Source organism: Spea bombifrons, chromosome 4 (genome assembly GCF_027358695.1).
Source record: "Spea bombifrons isolate aSpeBom1 chromosome 4, aSpeBom1.2.pri, whole genome shotgun sequence".
Lineage (NCBI taxonomy): Eukaryota > Metazoa > Chordata > Amphibia > Anura > Pelobatidae > Spea > Spea bombifrons.
In genome coordinates, this window is record NC_071090.1 from 25,753,432 (window position 1) to 25,764,656 (window position 11,225).

An 11,225-nucleotide genomic window follows, 5' to 3' on the forward strand; every position below is an offset into this window, starting at 1 on the left:
TACCTGCAAAGCCGGATTTGTGTTATTCTGTTGATCTATGCTATGTTTCCATACATTATTTATGTATACCTGCAAATACAGGGTTTTTAGATCTTATTTAGTTGATCTATACCTTCAGTGCTGAGTTTGCATGTGATCCCCAGTTGATCTATACCTGCAAAGCTTTGTGTGCTAATCTGTTTACTCTCACAGTCTTCCCCTAATCTGCAGTAAGTGTGGAGCGGGGTGCAAAGGAAATACCGTATTTGCTCGATTATAAGACGACCCCGATTATAAGACGACCCCCCAAAATCAAAATATTAATTTAGGAAAAAAACAAAAAGCCTGAATATAAGACGACCCTATAGGAAAAAAGTTTTACCAGTAAATATTAATTCATGTAAATTATTTTTTCATGTTTAATAAAAGCTATGATTGAGAAAAATATATTTTTTAAATTTCCTTTTATTTGCCAACCTGCCCCCCCCAGTTATGCCACTCTGCCCCCAGAAATGCTTTATACCCCCCTATTTGCCACTCTGCCCCATGATATGCCTTATACCCCTATATGCCACTCTGGCATATAGGGGGTTAAAAGGCATATCATGGGGCTGAGTGGCATATAGGGGGTTAAAATGCATTTCTGGAGGTATATAGGCATATCATGGGGCTGAGTGGCATATAGGGGGTTAAAATGCATTTCTGGAGGTCCAGAAATGCATTTTAACCCCCTATATGCTACTCAGCCCCATGATATGCCTTTTAACCCAGCATGTACTGGCTGCCTTGGCTTGATAGGAGTGTGATTGCTGTTAGCAGTTTGATATATATATATCAAACTGCTAACAGCAATCACACTCCTATCAAGCCAAGGCAGCCAGTACATGCTGGAACCTGGGGATGATAGTAGTGGGATTACAGCCTCCCTATGCCATGCTACAACCCCCACCCCCCTTACACATCCATGCTATCACACACAAACACATTTAAATACTCATTCATTCCATTAATCACACATACTTCACACATTAAACACACATTAATCACACATACTTACCCAAAAACCCTCCCCCACCCCCTTACCTGAACTGCAGATCTCTCACTCGAAGACTTCTGCAGGGGACCGGCTGTAGAGAAACTTCTCTGGCCCCGCCCCCAGAGGAGGGAGGGGGAGATAGAGCTCTGTGAGGACGCTGCAAGCTTCCTGTCCTGCTTCTAACAGAAGAGACGCTGCTCGCGACCGGTAAGCAGCATGGCCCCAGCAGACATTTTTTGGGGGGTCTGAGAAGACGACCCCGATTATAAGACGAGGGGTATTTTTCAGAGCATTTGCTCTGGAAAAAACCTCGTCTTATAATCGAGCAAATACGGTAATTGCTTAGGGCCCAATTTTTTCAATATTTAAAGGGAAAATGTTTTTGTTACAAAGCTGTTTTAGCTGTTTTTTTCCCTATATTTAATGTATTTAACTCTTTAACTCTTCCCCGTGCTGTCCGACTCTCACCAACTCGATTCTCCTTCAAACGCTCTCTAAAAACTTTTCTCTTCAGGGAAGCCTACCACTGACATAAACATCAAAACGTATCTCTCACCCACTTCTAACCATTATCTCGCCCTAAATTAACATCATTAACTACCCTCACCTCCTGTTTCTTACTCCCTTATACACCTAGATGGTAAATTCCTGAGGAAACAGGGCCCTTCCTTCCTCTTGTATTTGTATGCCAATTGCTGTATTGTACTTGTCGTTAACTTTAACATTTTCATCTTTGTACAGCGCTGCACAATCTGTCGGCGCTTTATAAATAAAGTATAATAATAATAATTTAAGATACATTATTGTTACCAGTGTTTCCAGTTATATATAATTGTGCTTGTTTGCACTTGCACATAAATAATCTCTAATTAAAGCTAGATGTTTTCCCTTTCTTTTTTGTCGAGGGGGGCACCAGAGAAGTAGTCCACACAGGGCGCCTGAACACCTATGGCTGGCCCTGGACAGGTGCCATGATAACAAGATCATCAGTGTTATTCACTTCATCTGTCAGTGGTCATAATGTTATGGCTGATCAGTTTATAAGAAAATCCACTTTTAATTTTGCACATGTTCAATTTGCCAATGTTTGAAATCCATGAAAAGGCTAACTACCGTATTTGCTCGATTATAAGACGAGGTTTTTTCCAGAAAAATACCCCTCGTCTTATAATCGGGGTCGTCTTATAATCAGACCTCAACTAGGTCTGACTATGAGACTAAGATCCAGATTCCCCACAGCGATGCAGGGGACCTGGATCCTCCTGTCTCTCCCCTCCCCCCAACTTACACAACTTCCGCTGCAGCCGGGAGGAGGTGCGGTTAACAGCGGGATTTGTCTGCGTCCATCGTGCAGACCTTCCCCGGCTGTCAGAGAAAAGAGTTCCCCGTGATCTCTGACAGCCGGGGAAAATCTGCGCGATGGACGCAGACAACCTCCGCTGCTAGCCCCACCTCCTCTCGGCTGGAGCGGAAGTTGTGTACGAGAATCGCGTAGAGCTCTACATGCTGCCCGGATTACTTACCGGGGACTCAGAAGCTCCAGTAAGTTTGGAGGAGGGAGGGGGATGGAGTGTTAAATGGGGGGCATAAGGCATTTCTGGAGGCAGAGTGCTCTGTGAAATGCCTTTTAACCCCCTTAATGCCACTCTGCCTCCAGAAATGCCTTTTAACCCTCTATACGACACTCTGCCTCCTGAAATGCCGTATACCTCCCTATATGCCACTTGCCCCATAATATGCCTTTTAACCCCCTAAATGCCAGAGTGGCATATAGGGGTATAAGGCAATTCTGGAGGCAGAGTGGCACATAGAGGGTCAAAAGGCATATCATGGGACACAGTGGCATATAGAGGGTTAAAAGGCATATCATGGGGCTCAGTGGAATATAGAGGGTATAAGGCATTTCTGGGGCAAAGTGGCAAGCCTGGGGGCAGATGTGCATAACTGGGGGGAGGGCAGGTTGGAAAAAAAAGGAAATAAAAACAAAATATTTTTCTCAATCATAGCTTTTATTAAAAAAAAATGTTCACATAGTTTACATGAATTAACATTTACTGGTACATTGTCTTATATAGGGTTGTCTTATATTCAGGCTTTTTCTTTTTTTAATAAATTAATATTCAGATTTTGGAGGGTCGTCTTATAATCGTGCAAATACGGTACATTTACTATGAATCTGTGCTGCCACCTGCAGTCTTATTGGTGCCAGTCTCAATATCAACCTGCTGTATAATGTGGTTTGTGTTTGTATGTACAAGAAGTTTATCACATGCCTCAAGACACAAGTGTGCTCAGCCCTTAGTTCATTTAGTAAATACTGTTTTCCCCTAAGCATTCAGTATTCTTCTACAACTACAGTGACATTCTCCTCACAGTACACCCCCCTCCCAGCTGGTGACATAAAAAGCACATTTAGAGAAAAACTTTATAAGCTGCACCAGAATAAACTTTTGAAAGTATACTTCAATAAGTCAGTTTGGTTCAAGTAGACCTGCCCATAATCTGTCTCCTGAACAACACATGTGTGTAATTAGAGATTATGATAGCCTTGGTGCGTATATAATCTAGATTTTAATAAAGACAGGAGGCTTTGCATAACATCTTTACCGCCAGTAGCAGCAAAGTGACAAACAGGAAAATCAAAATATATAACCAATCAACATAAAACAGAGACTAAAGCCTGAACAGGAGGTTATAACGAAACAGCTATGCTCGACAGGTTAAACCAACAACATCCACCTCAAAGCCACAGAAAGGGCATGATTAAACTGAAAGAAAAAGGGAACAGTGACAGTAACTGTGATCCTATAACAAGGTTGATAACATAGACAGTAATAAAAACAACAAGGCAGAAAAATACACCACAACCCCCAAGATAAAGAAGAAGCAGGAAGGGAAGGGAGGGAAATTATTCGCCTCCTGTCTATTAAAACTTAGATTATATATGCACCAAGGCTATTATAATCTCTAAATTTATAGCAAGACAGGAGGCTTCATGATTTCAATTTTTAACGCTAAACCAACGCAAAGGCAGCATGGGGAGCCGGGCGAAAATAAAAGGTACGGAAAGTAGAAGCCCTGGACCAGTCAACGGAGAGCAGGATGTCTGACAGGGAGGTGCCTAGAGACACAGCACCTAAAGCTGCCGTCCTTCTGACTGAATGACCCCCGAAACTGGGGTCAATCCCTTCCAGACCCAAAAGCCAGCACACCGATCTAGAAATGGTAGGAGATGATACCGGACGGAACGGAGAAACATACAAGGGAAGCAGCTGACGGGAACCCCTCAGACGATGTGAGGCCGTGGACAGAAGATACTGCTGAGAACAGTGAGCCACACACAAAAGCGGCTGCTCCGCATAGTATGGGTAGGATACAGCTAAAGAAAAAGGTTTGGTGCGACGAGAGAGCGCCCGAGACCGGAGCCTAGTTGGCATTCAGGGTAGGGTAAGACTTCACATGAGAGAATAGCTGAGAGAGAAAGTTGAGAACAGCAGTTACAGGGGCCGAGAATGGATCATCCTGCCCTTCCAGACACCAAGACACCCAGGACCTCCAAGCATAAGTCTAGTGCCTGGTGCAAGGGCATCTCGGAGGAGCATTAAGCATCCTCTGAAAGTTGGAACAAATCTCTGGGTCGCCGGAGAGGCTCCACGCTATCAAGGTCCTCACAGACAGTTCCAGGAGTGACGGGAACCAGGGTTGAGCTGGCCATAGGGGTGTGATTAGAAGCACCGATACCCGCTGGAGCCGGATCATGCGAAGCGCAGAGGAATCAGAGAGAAGGGGGGGAAAGCGTAAGCCCCTGATGGAGCCCAAGTCTGTAGGCGAATGCCACACAGGAGAAACGCCACACGTGGAGTGATGGCGGGGAGGCGTGATGAGAAGGTCCTGGCTAGGGGCGGGATGAGTAGTGATTGACAATCACTACTCCATTGGACATATTGAGGAGGGATGGGTCTCTGTTATTGGCGGGGAGGAGCTGGTTCCTAGAGGGCTATTTAAACCCACAGCACCTATGCCTCATTACTTGATTGTTCAAGTCCCTGCATACCTGTTTGCTGATACCCCTTTTGGATTTACTGGACTTTTGACCTCGGCTTGTTTATGGACTTTGATATACTTCTCCTACCCTTGACCTCGGCTTGTTTATGGACTTTGATATACTTCTCCTACCCTTGACCTCAGGATTGCTACACGGTACCGTTTATGCCTTTTAATACTCATTGGAATAAACTTGCTGATATTCCTTATATTGCCTGTTTGCCTCTATTGCATATCTGGTGTCTCACTGTGCTACGCTCCAAACCCTGCATACCTTACACATACATTGGCCCTGCACTTGACTGCCTTTACACATACCTGCCCATTAACACGCATATACACATACACTGCCCTTACATACACACCAGCTTCCAAACATACAAATACCTACACTGCTCTTACATACAAACTGTGCATACACACTGCCTTTACGTACACGCGTGCCCATAAACACACGTATGCACATACACTGCCCTTACACAAGCCTGTCCAGACACACATGTATACACTGCCCTCACACTCCCCTACCTTCACACACACACACACACACTGGCTTACAAACACTGCCCATACACACACTAGGGTGACCGCATTTTATTTCTGCCATTGAGGGAAGTGCAAAGACTGTGACTGAACAGCTTAACTGGCAGTTAGTTTTCATTATTTAATATTAGATCCTGCTGTTGATGTATATTAATGTTGACAATATATACTATTAGCCCCTGCTGACAATATATAAATATTAGACAATTGCTGACAATTTTATATTGAAATAATTGGACCCTATGCAAGCATTTCTTTGGGCCCCACTCCCTAGCATGCAATAATTCTCTCCACTACAACACCATGAAAAATATTTGCCACACTCACTACAAATTAGGGGTAGACTGAGAGTCAGTGCAGTCTTCCCTCCTTCTGACTCTACCATGACATGGAGAGGTTCCTCTCCCCCCGTAATCACCCCCAGAATCTCTTTGTCCCCTTATTCACTAAGCCATACCTCTCTTTTACTTACTCTCTGTAGTTCAGGTATAGATCAAATAAACACATAAAACAGCACTTGCATGTATAGATCAACTGAATAAGACATATAAACCCCTTATTTGCAGGTACACATAAATAATGTATGGAAACATTGCCGGTACAGATCAACACATAAACATACAAACCCAGCTTTGAATGTATAGATCAACTGAAATTCTCCTGTGAACTCGGCAGTTAAGGTATAGATCAAATAAACAGAATCAGACATACAAATGCTGTATTTGCAGGTATACAATGATAATGCATGGAAACATTGCATTGCAAGTATTGATCAACAGAACACACAAACCCAGCATTGCAGGTATAGATCACCTGGAAATCACATGTAAACTCAGCATTGCGGGTATAGATGAAATAAAAAAACACACGGAAACAGCTTTGCAGGTATTGATCAACTGAATAAGACATACTAACCCTATATTTACAGGTATACATAAATAATGAATTGAATCATAGCATAGCAGATATGGACCAGCTTTGCAGGTATAGATCAATTGGAATTCACATAACAAACTTAGCATGAAAGGTAAAGATAAAACCCCCTAAATTACAGGTATACCTCACAAATTGCACACCCCAAAGCCAGCCCTGGCGTCCATGCTGCCCACACAGAAACTGACCAGCACCCAGATTACACACATAGGACTTGCCATCTTGGTCCCCAAACATCCCACCATGAGTTAACTTTGTCCCCAAACAGCCTGCCCTGTGCCATCTTGGTCCCCAAGGCTCAAACACCCTGCTTGTGTGATCTTTGCCTTTCTGTTATACATCTATGCTACATACAAAACATTTTACAGTCACTCACTAATTCACACTTTCACATAATTCATTCACACAATAATACATTCTTTCACTCATTCACACTATTCATCAACACATTAATTCCTCACTCACTCTTTATTTCAGTATTTTTATGACCCCCTTTCTCCCTCGCTACCTCTCCTCCCTTTTCTATACCCCTTTTTCTTACTATCTACCCCCTCTCACTATCTACATACTATCTATCTACCGTATTTGCTCGATTATAAGACGACCCTGATTATAAGACGACCCCCCAAAATCTAAATATTAATTTAGGAAAAAAACAAAAAGCCTGAATATAAGACTACCCTATAGGAAAACAAGTTTTACTTTTATTTGCCAACCTGCCCCCCCAGTTATGCACATCTGCCCCCAAGGTTGCCACTCTGCCCCCAGAAATGCCTTAATCCCCCTTTATTTGCCACTCTGCCCCATGATGTGCCTTTTAACCCTCTATATGCCACTCTGCCTCCAGAAATGTCTTATGCCCTCCTATATGCCACTCTGCCCCATGATATGCCAGAGTGGCATATAGGGGGTTAACAGCAATCAAACTCCTATCAAGCCAAGGCAGCCAGTACATGCTGGAACCTTGGGATGATAGGAGTTTGAGTACAGCCTCCCTATGCCATGCTACCCCCCCTTACACATCCATGCTATCACACACACACTCATTCACAAACATTTAAATACTCATTCATTCCATTAATCACACATACACACACTCAAACCCCCCACCCCCTTACCTGAACTGCAGATCTCCCACTCGCAGACTTCTGCAGAGGCCCGGCTGTGCGAGCAACTTCTCTGGCCCCGCCCCCAGAGGAAGGAGGGGGAGGCAGAATTATGTGAGGACTGTGCTAGCTTCCTGCTGCTAAAAGAAGAGACGCTGCTCGGGACCGAAGCACCGGTAAGCAGCCTGGCCCCAGCAGACATTTTTTTGAGGTCTAATTAGAAGACGACCTCGATTATAAGACGAGGGGTATTTTTCAGAGCATTTGCTCTGAAAAAAACCTCGTCTTATAATCGAGCAAATACGGTATATATGTTATATATATATGTTATATATATATATATGTTATATATATATATATATATATATATATATATATATACATACACAGTCCTTTCTCCCCATGTCTTACCTTTCTCATCATCTTCCATCATCCTGCATCATACATAATCTGCTTTCTTCCATTCTGTCATGGGAGCGTAAGCTCTGTCACTCCAGGCCTCTGCTTTAATGCTCATCACTATGCGCTGGCTATTTATGCAAAGCGCCGGGGTGACGTCATATCCCCGCGCTCTGCATCATTTGCCAGCGAGTAGCGGTTAGGGAGCACGGAAGCCGAGGTCTGAATTGACAGACCCCATGCTCCCTAATACTGGGCAGGTTAGAGGGGGATTGTGACCTCCCTAACCAGCCCTGCTCATCGGACACCTCACACCCAGACCAGTGCAATGCCCACAGGGCGCCCGATGAGCGCGGCTAGTTGGGGACAGCACAATCTACACGCCGCTGTCTCTGCGCGCTTCTGAAGACCGCCCCAGGGTAGGTGGTCTCTCTGATCGCCCCTCCCCTATATATACCCTGCTATTTTTTAGGGGCTTTGTGGTGAATCACTTTGCTGGCAGCAATGTGATTCACCACGGGGCCCCTAGAACACTGGAATGGTTTTCCCAAATGTTGGGCTGGTTTGGGAGATCTGTTATCTCCCCAACCAGTCCTGGAGGCTGCAGCTGCTGATCGGGCGGCTGTGCGCTCCCTCGCAGCTGCACCCAAGGCGAGTGCCTCACTCGCCTCACCCTGGCTACGGCCCTGCATATGAAGATGTTGACACCAGAGATCTGTAAGAGATCAGTAATAAATATGCAAGGCACAGTATAAATAAAACCACAAGGTGGCAGTAGAGGCTAGTAGTGTAGTAATGGTAAGGTCCCAGGTGTTGTAAACACGTCACCCAAATGGGGGCAGGGACCAATCTGAAGGGAGGCCCATATCTGGTATGCCTCCCTGAATCACCCTGTATAGCAATATGTCCTTTTTAGTATTAAAACAGGGGACCAAATGAGAAAATGTGCAAGCATGTCAAAAATAATTTAACAAATCGTTTAAATAAATAAAAAAATCGAAAAAACAGAAAAAAGAAGCAAGATTCCATGAAAGAACAATTAGGCCTAGAGAGACCACCTAGAAACTGGAAGAAAAATAAAAGCGCAAACGTGTAAGAGAGAGAAGGAGCCGAACGGGAAACTGACACCACAAGGGAGGAGGGCAGAGAAGCGGAACACGGAGAGCAAGGGAAGCAGCTTACTGCTACAGCCAGGTAAGAGAAAACCTGTTAGAGAGAAAATAAAAGGGGAAAATAAAGCGAGACACGCACACGAAGAGGGTTTATGGCCTAAAGAGAGTGCCCTAAAAGCAGTCTCTATGCAGGAAGCAGAGATAGGGAACACATAGCGGTGATGATAATAATTACAATAATAATAATAATCAGCAAATAACGATAACAAAAAATTAATAATAGAAACGATCAATATAGGAAAATTAAATGGATAGCTGATCTGACCTGTTGGCGGGAGCAGCAAAGAAGAGGAGGAGGAGAGTCTTCAGGCTTTATAGTCCCTGTTTTATGTTGATTGGTTATATATTATATATTTTCAAGTTTGTCACTTTGCTGCTATTGGTGGCAAAAAATGAAGCCTCATGTCTTGTTATAAAATTAATGTAATAGTGTGATCCCTTCTGTCATCCACATTTGGTAATTACTATACATGTGAATCACCTTTGGTGGTGTACATCCTGAAGTGTCCATGTGGCCTACTATATATAGGAAAGACCATGAAACTAATTAAAAAACTTAATTCACAGCACAGAGATGGGGGTAGTGTGACCAAATTCCGTGCAGCCAAACATTTTAAAGCGCTGGGACACAATGTGAACAGCTCCTTTTTTAGATTATTGACAGTGTCAACCCTCTTCGGAGAGGGGGCAATTGTGAAAAAAATAGGATGTTGGAGGTATGATGTCAGTTTTCTGTCTTGCCAGCCAGGAATATGTCATAATTATAACACATCATGTTTCCTTGCAACCTCTAGAGGGCACTCTCCGTTACGTGGAACCTGGAATTCATATGTCCCGGCCAGCTGCACCTGCTTACGGGAGTGTTACTCTATCTCCATAAGTACCTGCTCAGCTACTGCTATGGCTCTCTACTTGGTTCTGTACTTATGCTACAAAATTCCTACGTGATCTTCTGGTTCTGATCAGGGGTGTTTTTGACAATTCTCCTTGATTCCTGATTTGGCTTTTATGACTCTCTGTTACCGACCACGTTTGTTTTTTGACCACATCTTATTGTCTGAGGGCTTCCTGCCTTGTGCCCTCCCTAAGTATTTCCATTCCCCCGTCACTCCAGCTGCAGAGTCCTGGCCGTGGTGCCTGTCCCCTCTGTTCCTCAGAAGACTTCAGCTGTGTTCTCAGCCAGAGCGCCCTATCAAGAGACTTCCAACCCATGTGCTAACTACCACCTGCATCCCGTTCATGCCACAGCACCGTCAAGAGATTTTCCAACCCGTGTATTACCTACAGCCTGTATCCTGTCCAATATAGTCTTTTCTTATAAACCAGTCTTGTTTGTTACTTTATTATCTTGTCTGTACTTACTTGTATGTCACTATGTATCACAGGGAGCCTCAGATATTCCCCTGCAACTAGGCTCCTAACTGACTTGCTTACCCGAGCCAAGACATATGATGATGTTCAGGGCCACCTCTACACTAACACATACATACGGTCTTTTTAACACCATACACAAACATACCCAATAACACTTTACACATACATTCATACATAATATTTGCATACAATTATGCATTCATACACACAGCCCCTCCAACACCACACACTTATACATGCAAACACAGCCATTTAAACACTATACACATATAAACATACATACACAGACAGTCTAAAGTCATACACTTACATACAGACAGCCACTCTAACAATGCACACTTACACATTCACTCTCTAATAATCTATGCAGGTCTCGCACTGTGTTTACAGTAATTCATTTTTGTTTGTTTTTTTAACATTTTATATAGCAGTGTCTCTCGGCTGGTCCCAACTATAATATAACTGAGGGTAGATACAATTTGAATAATACATCAAAGTTGCCCTTCCATTTTGTTTTAGACCATCCTACTGCAACTTCTCTGATCTGCTATAAAATTATGTGGGCAGTTAAAAAGCTTGCTATGGTCTTCTTCTACAAATACTATTGTGTTACTACAGGGCAGTTTTATATTCTTTTGT